Below are 19,474 nucleotides of genomic sequence, written 5' to 3' on the forward strand. Positions count from 1 at the left end.
AAATCATCCAGAGAAATTAAGCTGGATGGTGGGGATCAACAGCAAAAAACATTTCACATTCTGCTACCTTTTCCTGTGGGGCTAATTTGCAAAGGAGATTGAGCAATTGATGCTTTGCTCAGGTGTGGTATCCACTTAATGAACAACAGGCTGCGGGTGCAAAATTTCAAAGCCTGCTGTGGATTCAAATTGCAATACCTAGCACTAAGGACATTGAATGCTACAGTAGCCTTGGATGGTGGGTACTAACTGGGGTACCAGCGTCAAAAGCACAATAATGGTTCAGGTGTCATCAGATGGATAATCAGCCCAATTCACATATTTCACAAGCAAAGCAAGGTCAGAATGGATGGAATGTCAAAGAACCATTAAACAGCCATTAAATTTCATTTCCAGCAGAAAACTTTACTTTTAGGAACAGAAGTTAGAGGACATTGTTCAAGGTAAAATTTTCTATGAATCTGCACAGTGATCCAGTTTTTTTAAAAGTTCTCTTGAATTTAAATCCATTCTTTGATGCAATTATAAGTGGTAACCTGGTGTAATTTCATTGACTGAGTTGAGAAAGTTATCACAAAACAGCAAGTAGTTTTCAAATGTGTCTAATCCCACAGCTGTGAATAACCCAGTTTTAAGTGACTGATAATTAAAAAAAAAATCTGAAAAAAATTGCTAATGAAGAATAGCTTTTAGAAAATGTTTAATATTTAAACGTTTTTTTAAGGTGCTCATTAGTGCCTTTGCACTTAAAAATATCTTAATTTTAAGAGGTTCATTGAAGGGCCACAATATGTGCGATTGGTGGAAATGCATCAAAGTGATTAATTCAACCTGTTAGAGGGGCAGCTTTTTTTAAAAAAAAACTAAATTGAGAAAACTTGATTTGCACTGGAGAAAATTTGCATTTGAACTTCCTTTCTTTTGGCTAGATTTGGGCAAATTGTTCTTAATGCAGCTAAGAGAAAACTTTACCATTACCCCACCCGCTCCCCATCAGTGAAAGCCTCAATCTAATGCATTATTCAGTATTTTAAACAAAAATAACACTGCAAAAAAAAATAGATGAGCCAACTTCTATATCCACAATTAAAGGCTGAATCTTTGAGGAAACCTCTGGCACACTGTATGAGAATATACTAGCATATAATAAAAATGGAGAGGAAAAGCTTTTACATACATCTAAAAAGGAAAGAAGTAAGGATGAGTCTGGGGAATTAATAATGGGAAAATGAGAAATAACAGAGATTCTGAATAGTTATTTTGATTCAATATTCATGGTTGAAGATACTTGAGAACACCCTAATAACAAGAAATATTCAAGAGAGGGAGGATAATATGAGGCTATGCATATTGAAAGAAGGAATGAAAAGGGAAATAATTGTTTGAACTGAATGAGACTAAAATGTTACAATAATATAAGTGTTTGGCGGTCATACTGCATAACAAGAGGGTTGTCATTCAGCTGTAACAAGTAATTAGGAAGGTGAATGAAATATTACCAATTATCGCAGGGGTTATGGAGTGTAAAAGTAGGGAGGATTTGATGCAACTTTGCACGGGTGTGGAGAACTGTGTGCAGTTTTGGTCTCCATAACTAAATAATATTAAAATTGTTTGTATTGTTTAAATAATTTCCCCTACAGTGAAATGGACATAGAAACTAATTGACTGATTACTAGCAGGTACATTTCCTTTGGTGCAATAGCATCTGAGCACTTAATATTTTCGGTTTTGCTGCAACATCGCTCATTTGCTTATGATGGCGCAGAAATATAGAATTCACCTCAATGTATTACTTCTCAGATTGGTTATTTTGAGAAAAGGATGGATGAATGCTTGCTAGTATGGATGATGCTGCTATGATGCACTTACGATACTGCACACTGAATAGATTGCTCATGATCCTTACAGACAGTAGATTCTGAAGATAGCAGGAGTGACGATCACTATTTTAGTTATGTGTTGGCTGTTCTAAATAACACCAGAAGCCAAAAGGAAAAATAATTATATGATGAGGTAGAAAGTAGTCTTCCTTTGTATTTTCAGGAATCATAGTTGAAGCTATACCATTACTTCAATCTGAATACTAAGGACAAAATTGGTTGAGCATTGAAGTAAGAAGTGGCATTTTAATTTGGGTAGCACCCTGTTGTCCAATGTTCAAGTGCGAAAACTGACAGTATATTTTCCTAAGATTTTAAATTAGCAGCCTGAGTAAAAGTGCTTTGGTCATATGATGTTTGCAGTTGCTGCATCTAATTACCAATTGGAACAAGTTGAGTCTGCAATATTGAGCCTGCCTTCGAGGCAGGTATCAGTAACTGCAGAATAAGTGGAATCTATACTTAATGGAATTCCAAGCTACCAAGCCCTATACGTAATTGATATTAATATTTACAAACTTTAACAGAATTTTGGTGGTACCCATTTTGTATACTGTTTGATTGAGAATGCCATTTTAATACTGCAGGATATTAGATCTATAAAAGTGCTTGATATATCGAGTTCTGAATAGATGGTTTTGCAATGTTTAGGTTTACAAAGCAGGTTTCATAAACTTTTTGAGAGAGAAGCTAAAGTAAATGTTTTTCCTTTAAGCAGTGAAGAACATCTGAGATGTACAGTTCAATGACTGAATTTGATAAATGCTTTCCACACATATATTGCTGAATAACCACTTTAAACAAAATGGCCACAAAAAGTTGGGTTCACAGAAAAATGGATAACTTAAAAAGTAACTTAATCATCATTTAACCTCCTTGAAGGATGATAATATAATTTTCATATCCCAGGCAAAGAGTCAATGAGATATGTTGCATACAAATTGCCTCACATTAGTTCCACCACAACTTTTCTGTTCTTCCCTGCATTAACAGTTGAATGTAAAATGGTTAGATGGTAGGGATTACTCCAAAACAACCCAATTTTTTGTAAAATTCAAGATGCAACGAAGTTGTTGTTGTCTGAGAGCCATTCTTTCTGGCCTTTACATTTGGCAGAGTTAATGGCTCAGATAGGCCACCAGTTTGCATTTACTTCTGATCTATAAAAATAATTGCACAAAACTTGCTCTGCTTCCTGGTAGGAACTTGCTGAGAAGCTCAGTGACATCTATTCAGACAGAATCCCAAGTAGCAAGAATGCTTTCTACAATTAAATTATCCTTACATTGTGAGAAGGAGGCGAAGCAGTGGGGAACAGAACAGAGTGCCCAGATGGTCGTACGAGGGTAAGGAGGAGTACATCTGACCACTTGCATTATTGTTGAACTCCATGATGAGTCCAGAAGTGTAGCTCAAGGAGCAGGATTCCTTCAAGTGTGGCCAGTCAGATTTATACCAGCCATTGCATTCATGAAAATACTTGGACAGCTTATCATTAATTGCAAATTCTGAGTCAGTAACTCCCTGTGGGTGGCACAGTGGAACAGCTAACACAGCTGCTGCCTCACAACTCCAGTGACCCATGTTCAGTCCTGATCTCTAGTGCTGACTGTGTGCCGTTTGTACCTCCTCCCTGTGACCATGTGGGTTTCTTCCAGATGTTCCAGTTTTCTTCCACATTCTAAAAGCATGTGGGTTAGAAGGTTAATTGTCCACTGTAAATTGTCCCTAGAAAGTAGGTGGGTGCTGGAATATGAGGAGGGTTGATGGAAATGTGGGGAGAATTACATGGGATCTGTGTGGTATTCGTGTAAGTGGGTTCTTGATTGTCAGTATGGACTTGGGGCTGAAGGGTCAGTTTTGGTATTGTATATGACACTTTCTTTCTCCAAAGATGCTGCCTAATGTCCCGCATTTTCCAGCACTTTCTGTTGTAATTTTCTTTTTAATGTTATAATCTGCTTTATTATTCTTCATGTTTTTAATAAACATGTCTTTTAAATGTGTTGACACAAATGCACTTTGATTTTTTTATAATGATTTTGTTTAACTATTTTAATCCCTTTTGAAGGCCTCTGAGGATCAAAAACTTTTAAATGTAGTTCAGTGATTTGGTTGATAGTTAGTTGCTCATCAAGATATTGAACATCAGACAAGCAACTTGACTAATCAAAGGCAGTGGAAGGGTTGTGAGAGGTGATGGTAGGTGGCAGGGTGGAGTTAGAAACTAGCACCATTGCTAGGGTAAGAGAGAGCTTTGCGAATGGAATCCACTTGAACCACATTGGAACTTGTCCTTGCAAACTAAGCAAATAAGCCTGTGAATCAGTCTTTAAATGAATAAAGTTTAGGGAGAAGGTGGGTGGAGGGAGAGGAGAATTCAGGAAAGAATAAACTTAAAAGCTATAAGAGAAATGTCAAACCCCTATATCGACAGAGTTTTGGATAAAAATACACTGACCAGGTCTAGAAGGGGCAGGAAGTATGGATATTTGGGGAAAAAATAGAATTAATTCAAACTTAAGGGCATTGTATCTGAATGTGCAAAGAATTTGCAACGAAGTAGATGAATTAATAGCAAAAAATGGAAGGCAAAATGTTTGATTTAACAGCCTATACGGAGATGTGGTTGCAAAATGATGGAGGTTAGGAATCAAATATTCCAGGATACTTATTGTTTAGAAGGCAGGCAAAATGGAAAAAGAAGAGCAACCCCAGATAATTAAAATAAAGAGATAAGGCAGTAGAGGGAAAGGAGTAACATTAACTCGGTTGGAGCTAAATGGCTGCAAGAGACAGAAAACATTGGTGCTAATTGTTGACATGTACCAAGGATCAAAAAAAAAGTAATCATGATCAATTTAATCTAATTAAAACTGGATAAACCAAATTAGAAGTAATAGTGTGGAAGGCAAAATCATGGAAAGTATCCAACATAGTTTTCTAGATTGGTATGTTGAGGAACCAACTCAGGAACAGGCAATTTTAGATCTAGCTTTGTGCAATGAAAAAAGTTAATTAATAATCTGGAGGTGTAGGACCTTTAGGGCAGTGAGACCATAATATGATTGAATTTGGTATCAAGATTGAAGGTGATTTAGATCAATTAAACAAAACAAATTCATTGGTGGTAGATGGTATAGTCAACCAAAGGATGCAGAAGTTTAGAAAGAATGAAGATGGTGAACTTACAAAGCAGGATGAGTAGATTTCGAGCAATGGTATGTTGATGGTAAGTCTGAAGTGGTTCAGGCATGGAGGAGAGGTGGGTTTGGATTGGGGAGACAAGAAGACAGGGAGATGAAAAGACCTTTGGGGACGGGCTGGTAGTTCAACAAATGAAGATGCAACAGAACAGATCTGTTTTTCTTTTGAAGAGTTGGATTTGTTGGAGAGAGTGTCAACTGTGTTTGAAGATAGAGAGCCATTAAGAACTAGCTTAGGGGACATGAAGGGAAGTTGGGCAGTTTGCAGTCTGATGAGAATTGGGCTGAAGGAGTAGGAGTTGTGTCTGTGGACACGCATTGCTTGGAAATGGCAAGTTGGGAGAAACTAGACAAAGATGCAAACACAGGGCTGGAGGATAGAACCCAAGGGAAAATGTGGTATGGTGGTCTGCGACAAGAGAGAAAAACAGCTGAAGTGGATCATTACAAATTTATGATATAAAGTCTTGGATTCCTTGGTGGTTGTAAATAAAGGAGTTCAAGAAGACAGTTCAAGGCAAATAAAAGCCGAGGTTTATGTTTACATTCCAAAATCATCCTGAAATCCCATGATAGTTGTGTTGATTTTTAACTATCAGCTGAAATATGCAACTGAGTGGCTTTCTAGGCTAACCACCTACTACACCAACCAAAAATGGGCCTTACCAGTGGTGCCTTAGTCCAAAGAATCTATGTTAATAATTGCAACTTGATTAATGTGGTTCCTCATGGATTTAGTCACTCGAAACAAAGCTTCCATTGGGTGGACGTGATCTAAGTGCACACTTCTCAATCACACGCACTGTCCTAAAATGAGCACTATCTTTACCCATTTGGACCCAGGACTGAAATTAGAAAATACAAGATTCTGCTTTCAAATAACTGCAAATAACCGAAATGAAGATAGAAGAGAAACTCTTTCAGGTATTTAAAATATTAAGTACTGTGAAGAAGATGAACCACAAATGCATCAGGAACGTAAGAGTAGAGTATATAAATGTAAAATGCTGTAATGGATATTTACTCAAAAGGATGATAAATGCTTACATTGATCTCTCATGTGGGCTTTAGAAATAAACAAAAAAAACATTTGAAATATGGCTTGATGCCATTATAGTGGAGTTAGAGTCCATCAGGGATGAGATTTAGTGGGCTGAAAGGCTTCTTTATGTTCTTTTTGCTGGGCAACCTGATACATGAAGCAACCCATCAGTAGGTTTAAGAATCTACAAAATAATTTTTAAAAACTGCAGATGTTGGAAATCTGAAATAAAAAAAACAAAAAGTACTTAAAGTACAGCAGGTCAGGCATCATCTGTGGCAGGAGAAATAGAGTTAACATTTTAAGTCAGTGAACTTTCAAAAAAACAAGAAAACAAGGTGTTTTAAATTGCAGAGAAATGAAAAGGATGGGGAGAATAAAGACAATGCCTGTGATTAGTTGAGGACCAGGGACGAGACTCTGTTTAACAGTCTCTGATTCAAGATGAAGAAAACTTCATATTGGCAAACTTGTATTGGCCAATGTAGAAAAAAAGAATTCCCACTTGTCCAGTCCCAGCATCAAGTGGCTTCTTTTACAAAGTCCAGTATTCTGTCCACAACCATTTTGATCACTGGCCCAAATTTGAAGTGTTCAGATAAGATTGCACAACCAATTCAACCAGTATCTAAGTCATAGAGATATGCAGCACAGAAACAGGCTCTTTGGTTCACCATCTGCATTGACCATCAACCACCTATAAACACCAATCCAACATTATTTTTTTTATTCTCTCCACATTTTCATTAACTCCCCTGAATGTCTACCATCCACCTATATAAGGCACAATTTACAATGGCCAATGAACCTCCAAACCTGCATGTCTTTGGGATGTGGGAGGGAACCTGAGCACCCGGAGGGCACCCAACCAGTCACAGGGAGAACGTACAAACTTAACATTGCCAGCACCTGAGGTCTGGATTGAACCTGGCTCTCTGATACTGTGAGGCAGCTGCTCTACCAGCTGCATTGTTATACCACTGTAAGATCCTAGCATTCCTCAAAGTGGTTGTAGTCTCAGGATAAGGGTCCAACATTTTAGGACTGAGATGCTGATAAAGTTTAAAGCTTTGTAAATGTTCAAAATTTTCTTTCCAGGGCGGTGATCAACAGTATTTTGGATAGTTAAGGAAAAGGCACATGGGGATCAGGCAGCAGAGTGGAGCTGATCACAGGACTAGCCATGATCTTTTTGAATGGTAGGAGAAACTACATGGCTTACTCCTGTTTCTTGTGTTTGCATCCTCCTGCTCTTTAGATTTTTATATTTCTCTCCAGGTGATTGCACTAGATTTGATCTAGTCTCACTGGGTACTATATAGTTGGGAAACAGTATACTTTCTACCCACTTATGGCACACACCTTGCACTGAGGCCATAAGTCTTAGAGTTGTACAGCATAGAAACAAGCCCAGCCCACTGTGCCTATGCTGGCTATCGTGCCTATTTTTACTAATCTCACTTGGCTGCATTAATTCTATATCGCTCCATGTCCTGCTCATTCAAGTAACTGTTCAGATGCTTCTTAAATGTTATTACTGTTCCTGCCTCTGCCAACTCCTGGCATCTCATTCCAGATACCAACTAATCTTTGTGAAAAACAGATCCCCCTTAAAACTCATCCCTCTCACTTTAAACATGTGTCCTCTAGACTTGGATACCCCTATCATGGGAAACATACCACTGGTCTTCTACCCTATCTATGCCTCTCATAATTTGATACAGCTCTATCACGTCACCTCTCAGCTACCTTCACTCCAGGGAAAACAGACCTAGTCTATCCAATCTCTCCTGATAATCCAAGCTCTCCAATCCAGGCAAAATCCTTGTGAATCTTTTCCATGGCCTCTCTGCATTAATCATGTCCTTGCCATAGTGTGATGATCAGCACTCTAAGTGTGGCCTAACCAAGGTCTTGTACAACTGTAACATGACATCCTAACTGTTGTACTCAATGCCTCAGAAGATGAAGGTAAGCATGCCATATGCTTCCCCCACCATCCTGTCTACCTGTGTTCTCGTTTTTGAGGGACTATGCATTCACTGTGTATGTCCTACCCTGGTTTAACTTCCTAAATTGCATCACCTCACAATTATTTGAGTTAAATTACATCTTCAATTCCCTTAGCCACTTTCCTAGTTGATCTATATCATGTTGTAATCTTAGACAATCCTCTTCACTGTCCACTTTACCACTAATTTTGGTGTCATCTGCAAACTTGTTTATCATCCCATCTACATTCTCAGCCAAATCATTAATATATATGACAAATAACAGAGGACCCAGCACTGATCCCAGCAGCACAGGCCTCCAATCTATAAAACAACACTCCACTGCCACCCTCTGTCTCCTACCACCAAGCTAATTGTATATCCAATTTTCAAACTCACCCTGATCCCATGTGTTCTAACTTTCCAGACCAGCCTACCATGAGGGACCTTGCCAAAGGCCTTACTGAAGTCCATCTTGTCAACGTCTACCACCCTGTTGATCATCTCTTCAAAAAGCTCGTTCATGAGTTTCTCCAAACAAAAAGTCATGCTGACTATCCCTGATCCATCCTTGCCTTTCCAAATGTGAATAAGTCCTGTCCTCAGAATCCTCAGAACTCTCCCACCACTGTAGTTTTGCCCCATCTAAATGCTCAGTATTGAGGCAGTCCCAGTCAATACTCGGGAAGTTTAAATCACCTACTATTATAATCCTATGCAAATAATTCCACACACAGCAATTTACCAAATGAATAAAAAAAAATATGTATACCTCAGAGTTCCATTTCTGCAATGTATCTTGTGATTCCTGACACCGTGCTTTGTCCTCAGTTCTCCAACACACAGCTCTCAATTTCCCATGCTGAAATCTTCCACTGCATTCTCCACTCACCTTGGTTACAATGTTTACTAGGAGAGAATGAAATGTCATCTTCTTATTCCATATATCATTTGACCATCCAACAAACGTCTTTACAGATAAATCTGCTGTAACTTAGTGCCACCAGCCTTTTAGCCTTTATTTTTGGGTTCAGCACTGAGGCAGGGTTATGTTATTTCTACGCTAAACAAGCATAGACACAGTCCTTTATTGAAACTGAAGGGGGCTATTCCCTAATAATGTTTGTGAAGGTTAAAGTGTAAATAACATTCCATTTTCTAGCACTGTTAACTTTATCCATATAACATCCAACAAAATACACACCAATTGTTTGCTTGTAATTTGCTTTTGCTCCCCCAGGGACTTATAATATTTTTGCTAAGGGCTTCTCTTGTGTCAAATGTTATTTGTAATTCAATCCATTGTAACTGGAGCCCAAACTGCAGATTGACAAAAACAGGCAGAATATTAGAGGCTTTTGTAATTGAAAATAACAGGGATCTCACTTGATATAAAGCATGTTTAAATATACTCGATTAAAGCCTTGCACACAACTACTTTCCTGACTTTACTTAATCAAGTTCAAAAAAAGGAAAAAAAATTGTACAGACGTATACAGACGTATTCCAGTAAATATGGAATGATTTATCTGATGAATTGATGGTAAAATAATCACAGTATTTAAGTTGTTTGCTTTGAAAGTAAAGAGCCTGAATGTCTAACCTGCTATTCACTGGCTTTCTAATGGAGAGTAAAAGCCATGGTTGCATTGGTGTGCACGGAAGTTCACAAGACCAATCTTTGATGGTGCTGTCAGTCTCAAGGCCATATACCCACCAAAAACTGGCTTTTTATCTTCATCTCAGGCAACATCTGCCATCTTAAACTTGACGGGCTTTACTTCCAACAAGAAAGAAATGGAAAGGAGAATGAAATATCTTGAGTGAGGCACAATAGGATATTGTTGTCACTTTTTATAGAAAATTCAGTCAGCATAAATCATTAACTTTTGGTCATTGGCACATTAAGTGTGAAAATAGAGGAAGATTTTAAAAGCAACATACAAAGCCTAAGAGAAACAGTCTATATTTGCAAAATCAAAACAATTGTGACAGTCAACCAACATTTGGCTAATATTTGACTATAGTTTATACATTAACTATCCATAAGTAAATGAAAAAGGCAATTTTGTTTTAGTTTTACCTTAAAGAATACCTTAATGAAATCATTTTACTCAGACAGATGAAAATATGTGATAATAAGCAACCAATCTGCAGATAAACATCAGGGAATGAGTGGAATATTTTAGCCAACACTACATTCTTAAACAGCCTGAACACTTATGTCCAGAGTCATATCAGAAGCTATTTTTATTTTGAAAAATAGTTGCAATTCCAGGAAAATATTGTTATAGTGTTGAAATGTAGACTTCTACAGTGTTGTCACTTTGTCTGGGGAAAAATTCAACTGAATGTAAAAATTCTATTAAATATCAAATTCTCGATCAACGTTAACCGTATTTTTGAGGTGACTTAACAAGGCAAAACGTAAAGGCTGGCAAAGTTGTGAGAAAAGAATCCTTTTTTAAAAAAAAACTAGGATTTCAACACCAAGGAGGATATAATGGAGTGCAATTATAATAGATCTGTGCAGCCTTAGTAATGGTTAATGTGTTCCAGCTAGTGCTGGATCATCTTATGAAGGCTAATTACACTGATGCAAAAGACAATTTGAGGATGCTGATAGCATACTTTCTGAAAACTTTTTCACTTTTTCAAAAATAATAAAATGTTTGTACTTCAGGTTTAAAATAAAAACAAGAAATGCAAGCAGGATCTGTGGAGAAAGAATATTACACACTGCTGTCCTGATCAACTGTCAGCAAACTGATCAGCCTTTTCTTTTCATGGCTTTTTGCACTCCCAACAACTGCAAACTCCACTTAAGAAACCAACTGGTTGGGGAAAAAGTGAAAGCATTTACTAAATTCTAACTTGTCCATGAGGTCATGTAACCCCCTCACCACCCCTCAATGTTGAGCAGCAGGCAACATTTGGTTTCGATGCACTTCTCATTTATATGTCTGTTGTGGACGAAGCAGTCCTGATGCATGTGATGGTTATCCCCTCTAAATCAACTGCATCAATGAGGTGAATACCATACCTTTATTCACATATCTCTTCATCTTTTTATTGTTGCAGAATCGTAGAAATCTATGGCACAGAAGTCAGTCATTTGACCCACTGTGTCCATTCTGGTCACTTCAGGTTAATTCCATTTCCCAGCTCTTGGTGCATTGCCCTTCAGGTAATAGATACTCAAGTACTCATCGAGCACCTTATAAATGTAGTGAGGGTTCCTGGCTCTTCCCATCTTTCAACAGTGAGTTATAATCCTCTGCATTGGTTGAATGAAATATCTTGTTTCTCACTTCCTCTAGTCCTATTAATGAACTGAAAATGAATGTTGAATGGTTCCTGACCTCTGTTGACCATCTTGCCTGATCTTAATAGTCACTTCTCATAAGTATGATTTCCACCTCTGGAAACATCTTTGTAAATCTCCTCAGCATTTCCTCCAGTGCTATCACATCCTTCCTGTACTGCGGTGACAAGAATTCTGTACAGCACTCTAGTCAAGGCCTTACTAATGTTTTATACAGTTTTAATATGATTTCCCTCTTTTCCCCTCCCCCCCCCCCCCCCCCCCAATACAACAAGAAGAGGGATACCAGAGGAGAGTGGCCACTACAAAAAGTCTAATCCATGGTTGCTGAGGAAAGAAGCATGAACATCTGTGTTCTTCTTAGACGGAGGTGGACACACTGAGAATTACAAGGTAGCCAGTAACAGAATTATAAAAATTGTGAAAACACATATGCTGACTTCATTTCTTCAATGACTGAATTACAAAATGAATGAATATTATAATTGTCACAATAATGACTTTGACATGGCTAAATCATATAACTTAATTTCATCTTCCAAGACCTTCAGGTGGAGGGCAAGTGCCCCAAGACATGCCCACAGTTGATTCCTCAGAGGAGCATATTACAAAATATAGAGACATATACTAATGCAGAGACTCACTTCACTATATAAACAGGCACAGGTATTTATACTTGCTGATCAGCACCCCTACATCCTTGAAGGCAAGAGCAACAGATAAACTGTATGAGGGGAAGTAATCCTCTCCAAGTTATGATAATATTGGTCAAAATGCTGAACACTGGGGCTTCTGATGAGAATCACTTACACTTCAGGCTAACAGCCTTTCAGTTGAGTTATCAGCCCAAAGTGTTAACTCTGCTTCTCTCTCGACAGATGCTGCATGACTTTTATTACAAATTTCCCCCACCTGCAACAATTTGCTTTAAAAATAAAAACTTTGACAGGAAGTAAGCCATTCCCCCTGACCAGGCCAGAACTGTCAAAGCTCTAACCTACTTCAGAATGCTTGAAGAAACATTCAAAACTCAATTCAAAACTCAAAAACATAATTTAAAAGATCATACTAAAATATGTAAAAACACTTCAAAACACCCAAGTACTTTAAAACATGCAATAACTTAGAAGATCCAGATCAACTTTCAATAGAAATTTTAAAAATATTATGATTAATTGTATTTTATACTGAAACATATCTAAATATTAGATGTAACACATTCCATTCCATAAGAGCCCACGGTGTTGAAAGCAAGCTACTAGCATAGATAGAAGATTGGCTGACTGGCAGAAGTCAGAGAGTGGAGATAAAGAGATCCTTTTCAGGATGGCTGCCAGTGACAAGTAGAGTTCTGCAGGGGTCAGTGTTGGGACCCTCAGTTTTGCACTTTATACATTAATGATCTGGATGAAGGAACTGATGGCATTGTAGCCAAGTTTGCAGATTACACCAAGACAGGTGGAGGAACAGGTAGTGCTGCAGAGGCAGGGAGTCTGCAGAAAGACTTGGAGGGCAAAGAAGTGGCAGATGGAATAAAACAAAGGGAAGTGTGGGGTTATGCACTTTGGTAGGAAGAATAAAGATATAGACTATTTTCTAAGTGGACAGAAAATTCAGAAATCAGAGGTACAAAGACACTTGAGAGTCCTTGTTCAGGATTCCCTTAAGGTTAACTTGCAGGCTGAGTCAGTGGATAAGAATGCAAATGCACTAGAATATAAAAGTAAAGATGTATTTATAAGGTGTCAGTCGGACCACATTTGGAATATTATGAGCAATTTTGGGCCCCATATCAAAGGAAGTTCACAAGAATGATCCCAGGAATGAAAGGCTTAATATATTAGGAGGGTTTGCTGTCTCTGGGCCTGTACTCCATGGATTTCAGAAGGATGAGAGGGATTCCCATTGAAACCTACCAAATACTGAAAGACTGGGATGGAATGGATGTGGAGAGGACGCTCCCATTAGTAGGAAACTCGAGGATCCGAGGGTACAGTCTCAGAATAAAGGAACATCCTTTTAATACTGAGATGAGGAGGAATTTCTTCAGCCAGAGGGCAGTGAATCTGTGGAATTCATTACAACGGAGGGCTGTGGAGGCCAAATGTATTTAAGGCAGAGATTGATAGGTTCTTGATTGATGTTAAGGGGAGAAGACAGTAGAATAGGGTTGAAAAAATCAGCCATGATTGAATGGTGGAGCAGACCAATTCTGCTCCTATATCATATCGTCTTATTCCACGAGGCACCCACAGCCATTCCCTTTTCCATTCAATTTAGGGGGAAAATACCAGTTGATCATATTCTTAACCTGCACAGGACTCAACCACATAGGCGCCATGGCCAAGAAAGCTCACCAGTGCCTCTACTTCCTCAGGAAGCTAAAGAAATTTGGCATATCCCCTTTGACCCTCACGATTTTTTTTTATTGATGCACAGTAGAAAGCATCCTATCCAGATATATCACAGCTTGGTATGATAATTGCTCTGCCCGTGACCACAAGAAACTGCAAAGGGTTGTAAACACAGCTCAGCACATCACAGAAACCAGCCTCCCCTCCATGGACTCTGTCTACTCTTCTCATTGCCTTGGAGAAGCAGCCAACATAATCAAAGACCCCACCCACCCCGGACATTCTCTCTTCTCCCCTCTCCCATTGGGTAGAAGATACAAAAGCCTGAAAGCACGTACCACCAAGCTCAAGGACAGTTTCTATCCCACTGTTATAAGACTATTGAACGGTCCCCTAGTATGATAAAAATGGACTGTTGACCTCACAATCTACCTCCTTATGATCTTGCACCTTATTTTCTAGCTGCACTGCACTTTCTCTGTAAATGTAACACGTTATCATGCATTCTGTTATTGTTTCTTCTTTTATGACCTCAGTGCAGTGTTGTAATGAAATGATCTGTACGGATGATGTGCAAGACAAGTTCTTCACTGTCCCTCAGTACATGTGACAATAATAAACCAATTTAACAGATACACTGAAACTTAAATGTAGAACAACGTGCCCAAGTTACTGCTCCCATGTTGAACTCCACAATGAGTGGTGTTGGCTGTCCAGCAGTGAATCAATGATAGCAACTTCGGAACATCCAGTGACAGCTCCCCACAACCTCCCTGCCAATATTCCATTCGGCTGTCAGTTGAACCAGTAATTGTCTGCCTGTGTCAAATTAGGAAATCTTGAAGTCTGAAGGGTTGGTTTCTTAGAAGCACTTAAGCATACTTCTGTCAAACCTGTAAATGTGTGCATCGAAATTGCATTACATTTCCAGTGTAAAAATCAAAATTGTAAACCATTCTCAATCTACTTGTTATTAAAGGTTCAATCATTCCCACTTTTCCCTGAATCATTTTAATATTTTTTAAGTGGGAACTGCAATTTGTCATGGCATAATTCAATTTGTATAAAACCAAGATATTGTTACATAATCTGGTGCCACAGCCAAATAATTCTATAGCAAGTTGCTTGGTTCTCATGAAGTTTCAGTGCAGTAGTAATCTCTCCTGTCGTGAATGGAATGGATCATGGTCATCATTTTTAATTTTTTTTAATATATTAACTTCTCCAATTTCACTTTGGGATTTATTTAAACCAGTCTCATTATTTACATTTTTTAATTCCTCTGCATTCTATTGCAGACTACTCTAAACCAAGACTCAGAAGTTGTAAAGAAAGAGAATATAAATCAATCACCATATTCTGGAAACAAACTACATTCATGTGAATTATGCAGATTTGCTTTGAAGTTAGCTCTTTCATCTCTCTTGTCTGTTTTGATCTTGTAAGTTGAAATTTCACTAAAATATCCTAATTACATAATATTTTCTTTGGAGCTCACATTTCTTTACATGAAGACAGCAAACTGATCAAAATACAGTGCTGAGGTCAACTTAAGTGGAAAGATCAGCTTCAAAGGGCTTATTTCTTAATGGTGCAGTTTAGAAAAAATGTCATTGAACCTAATATTATTTTGAATGAACTGCAAACATGCAATTCTTTTTGTTTGATAATCATTACTACTTTTACTTGGGAATTCCTCTTTAATTGAAGTCTGCTTTGAAACAGTGATGACCCAAAAGGAATTAATCATGGACCTGCAGTGTGCATTATGTTTTAAAAAAAATTGGAAAGGGGCAATGAAACAAGTCTGAAGGATCCTGTCGACAAGGGGTGGTCTTCAAGATATTGATTCTGATGGGAACTGAGAGAAGTACAGCAGGAGATATTGCTGTGGGGGCAGTCTCATTAGTGAAACAATTTTCTTATTCCTCTCATTATACAGACCTCCCAGTCTCATTTCCCTCTTTCCTTGTTCATTTCATTCTTATTCCCATTGTCACAGCCTCTTACTATGGCTTTTATTTTCTTTTTATCTCCCTCTCTGAGTGGTTCTATCATCAAATGCGATAGTTAGCAATTTTTCAAACCTGGAAAATCAGAAATGCATATCTGTTATTGAGAAAGAGCCAGAGTTTTAAATATGATGGACTGATATATTCACTGTAAAGGAAAGGAGTGGACTTTTCCAATTCTGGGCACACAGTTTGGAAATCATTTTACAAAGGCTATTTCATAAAAAAATAGAAATATCATAAATCCAAGAACAGTTTTTTCTTTGTATGTTGAAACTTGAATTGAAGATTCCTCTTCATCATCTTGTCTTGGTTGTGGATTTTCTAATTCTACTGTATATGTGCATTAATCTTTTGCAATTAATTAGAGTTGGCTTGCCGCTGGGTTAGGATAGATGGAGTCTGTTCTGTTGCTGTTGGTTATTTTACTTCTTGTTCCATATCATTCACTTTGGGACTGAGTTTACGAGCATGCCAGCTGAACAAGAAACAAATCCAGCAAGCAAAATGTCTGTTGCCTACTCCAGCAGTCATCAAAACAGATTAGATGTGCCTTGCGTGCAACTACTTACTGGGAATGTGGACTCTGTTCGTTCATTTCTTGCTCTTTAGCTTACTTCTTCTTGTATGTTCACTTTAACTATTCCTTCTCCATTTTCTCAGACTTGTTTTCATTTGGTCTGACTTGGCTTTTCCTCTTTCACTCCAAACTTTTCTTCCTTCTGCCATTATCCTCTCCCTCAAGTCACTCTCCTCATTGCATATTGCCCTCACCATTCTCTTTTCTTGCCTTTCTGTGTCTTCACTCTTCATTTCCTGGCCCTGGCTGAAGAGCCTGTGGATATCCCAGGCTTTGATTCCATGTGTGCCCCTATGAGCATGTGCAGAGGATTGCAATGCCATAAAGAAGCTGTATGGTGGACTCCACTTTGAAGAGTAACAGTGTGTGATTTTAATCACTATTATAAGGGCCCACGAGAGTTTGAAGTGTCCAAATGGGTGTTCCGAAGTGGATAATCTAGGCTTTTACCTGCTGTTATATCTTATTGTTATTGTGGATCTGTGAGCTGGAAAGTGCTTCAAATGAAATTTTAAAGTGAAACTTGTTTGGTCATTCTGATGATGTAGATGGAGGTTAAAATTCCATGATGCTCCTTAATGGGGTCAGAAAGTTCTTCTGCTGTTCTGGCCAATATTTATTCCTCAAACAGTATCGCCAACAAGAGATGCATCTCAATGAATTCCTAACTGCGTAATTTCATTATATGTAAGCTGACAGCAGAAAAACAACAGAATATTTCAGAAGAATGTACTGAATGTGAGTCATTGTATGTTACATAGAGATCATATTGGTATTGGTTTATTATTGTCACTTGTACCGAGGTACAGTGAAAAGTTTGTCTTACAAACTGATCATGCAGGTCAATTCATTAACAGAGCAGTTACATTGAGTCAGTACAGTGTGCATTGATGTAGTACAGGTAAAAACAATAACAGTACAGAGTAAAGTGTCACAGCTACAGAGAAAGTGCAGTGCAATAAGGTGCAAGGTAACAACAAGGTAGATTGTGAAGTCATAGTCCATCTCATTGCATAAGGGAACTGTTCAATAGTCTTATCACAGTGGGGTAGAAGCTGTCCTTAAGTCTAGTGGTACATGCCTTCAGGCTTCCGTATCTGCTACCCGATGGAAGAGGAGAGAAGAGAGAATGTCCCGGGTGGGTGGGGTCTTTGATTATGCTGGCTGCTACACCAAGACAGCGAGAGGTAAAGACAGAGTCCAAGGAGGGGAGGCTCGCGTCCATAATGCACTGGGCTGTGTCCACAACCCTCTGCAGTTTCTTGCGGTCCTGGGCAGAGCAGTTGCCATACCAAGCCGTGATACATCCAGATAGGATGCTTTCTATGGTGCATCTGTAAAAGTTTGTTTTGAAAAATTTTTTGAAAATTTGAAAATTTTGAATATCATATTTTGAAAATGCATAAATTGTATGCATTTATTGGGAATGAAATGTTTGCAGTTATTACAAAGGTTGTGGTATTTGTGTTATTATGTAGTTATAATAAAGAACTACAGTTCTCAGTAGGCAATGCAAGGGGTCACATGGGGGAACAGGAAGTGGCTGGAAAGAGAGAAGGAAAGCAAGCCAGGCTGGTGTTGGTTAATAAAATGTTCAGATATTAAACTCACTCGGAGTTTGTCTCTTGATGAAGAACAAACATAACGTGGTGTCAGACGTTGGACTGAGGTCTGAACAGGGAAAGTAGATGAATACTGTGTGCAATTGAGAAAGACACTTAGTGAGTAGGAAAGAGAAGCTGTAATAAGACGGAGAAAGAGCCGGCCGGTATGGCGAGGGACCACATTGTTCCTGAAGTTCAGCAGTCACCGGATTTGCCAAGAGAGATTCAGGTGAGAGGCCGAGAGTTCCCATTATGGATAAGCTAAGTCCTCCCACGCCTATGCAGTTTACTGGCAATCTAACTGATAATTGGAAATGCTTCAAACAGCGATTCAATGTATATTTAGATACTAGTGGAGCGGGAGGGAACGATGAAAAATTGAAAGCATCTATTTTTCTGCACATGATTGGCGAAGGTGCTTTGGACATCTATAACAGCTTTCAAATTAATGTGACAGCTTTTGACTTGGGCACTTTGATGAAAAAATTTGAGGAGTATTTTATCCCAAGTAAAAACATCACATTTGAGAGAGATCATTTTTTTTCCTGTGACCAGAAACAAGGTGTTAGCTTTGACCAAGCTGAGCTTCACACCCTGAGTAAGTCTTGTAAATTTGGAGATTTGAGAAACTCACTAGTTAAAGACAGAATAGTTTGTGGAAATCCAGAAAACGGACTCATCGAAAGACTGTTGCAATAAAAAGATTTGACCTTGGAAAAGGCGAAGAATATGCGTAGGTCAGCAGAAACCACATGAGCACAAGCTAAGGAGCTGCACAGGGCAGACACAACAATGCATGCTGTGAAAACAGAGAAGCAGCACACAAGGCATTTCTGAAAGCAATAGCAAAGCAAAGAGGAAGGCTTAAACAGCAAATGCAGCAGGTGTGGAGGTAAACACATTCTAAAGATGTGTCCTACTTATGAGAAGTCCTGCAATAGCTGTGGGAAGAAGAATCACATTGCAAGGTGTTGCAAAGCTGGGGCTAACAAGAGAATGGTGCCCACAATTGATGAGGAGGAATTCTTTGTGAATTCTGTACAGACTGTGGCTGCTGGTAAAACAGAATGGATTGTTCCAGTAACTGTGAATGAGACAGCAATTCCATTCAAGCTTGACACTGGAACTCAGGTGAATCTGTTATCCATTGGATGATTATAAGACTCTCACAATAAAGAGTAAGATTTACCCTGTGAAGTTAAAAGTGACAGGCTACTCTGGAGAGAAAGTTCCAGTAAAAGGGGGCTGTATGGTGACCTTTAAGCACATGGGGCAGCATTTAAAATCACAGCTACTGATTGTGGAAAAGAAAGTACAGCCAATATTAGGTCTGAGTGCATGTGAAAAGCTCAACCTAGTGAAAAAGCGTGTTCATAGTAGCTTCACATACAAAAGATGACCACATAACACTCGTGGAAGAGTATGCAGATGTCTTTGAGGAGCTCGGATGCTTACCTGGTGTACACAGAATTCTCAC

General features: G+C 38.5%; 1 protein-coding gene across 6 annotated transcripts in view; it reads left to right on the forward strand.

The window, feature by feature from the left end:
• The window catches only part of tenm1 (teneurin transmembrane protein 1), a 1,611,625-nt gene that overhangs the window by 390,311 nt on the left and 1,201,840 nt on the right, over positions 1 to 19,474 (forward strand). For all 6 annotated transcript variants that reach the window (XM_052021038.1, XM_052021037.1, XM_052021042.1 and 3 more), the window contains 2 exons: positions 7,230 to 7,330; positions 11,723 to 11,840. The gene's annotated coding sequence lies outside the window, so the exon portion shown is untranslated. The remainder of the gene's footprint in view (positions 1 to 7,229; positions 7,331 to 11,722; positions 11,841 to 19,474) is intronic.

Source organism: Pristis pectinata, chromosome 8 (genome assembly GCF_009764475.1).
Source record: "Pristis pectinata isolate sPriPec2 chromosome 8, sPriPec2.1.pri, whole genome shotgun sequence".
Taxonomy (NCBI): Eukaryota; Metazoa; Chordata; class Chondrichthyes; order Rhinopristiformes; family Pristidae; genus Pristis; species Pristis pectinata.